This window comes from Solanum tuberosum, unplaced genomic scaffold (assembly GCF_000226075.1).
Source record: "Solanum tuberosum cultivar DM 1-3 516 R44 unplaced genomic scaffold, SolTub_3.0 scf00229, whole genome shotgun sequence".
Taxonomy (NCBI): domain Eukaryota; kingdom Viridiplantae; phylum Streptophyta; class Magnoliopsida; order Solanales; family Solanaceae; genus Solanum; species Solanum tuberosum.
This window is the reverse complement of record NW_006239154.1, coordinates 387923-388525: the sequence shown is the minus strand read 5'-3', so window position 1 is coordinate 388525 and position 603 is coordinate 387923.

Below are 603 nucleotides of genomic sequence, written 5' to 3'. Positions count from 1 at the left end.
TCACTAACGACGGGATCAGATTGTTACAATATATATATATATATATATAAAGTAAGCATTTTAATAATCTACTTTAAAGTATTTCTTATTTCTAGTTACTTTATTTAAAAGATTAACTCCATAATTCACACCTTTTCATTTTCATAACTTCCACATCATAGTAAAGGATGATGAATTAGAAAGACATTAACGTTTTCATGAAGTAACATACATTCATCTTTAATGCATTAAATAGATTACAAATTTAGATTAGCTTTACACGTTGGAATATACACAAGCCCTAAATTTCAATAACGAAAACCCCTCATTTCTTAGTTGCATTAACACTTAGAAATAACTAAAATCCCCCAAATTCTAATAACTACAAACCCCTAATTTCTTTGCTTCATTAAAAGAACAATTTCTAATAACTACAACCTATGAAATTTTAATAACCAAAACCACATTTCTTGGCTGCATATTTCTCAATTATTGCATACCCAGTGATAGTTACATATACATTTATGATGGTTATTGCATACATATTATTTTTCTCTTTTATTTGCTTTAGATATCCACTTTCATATCTTATATCTAATCACCTATTCAATTGCTACTATATAT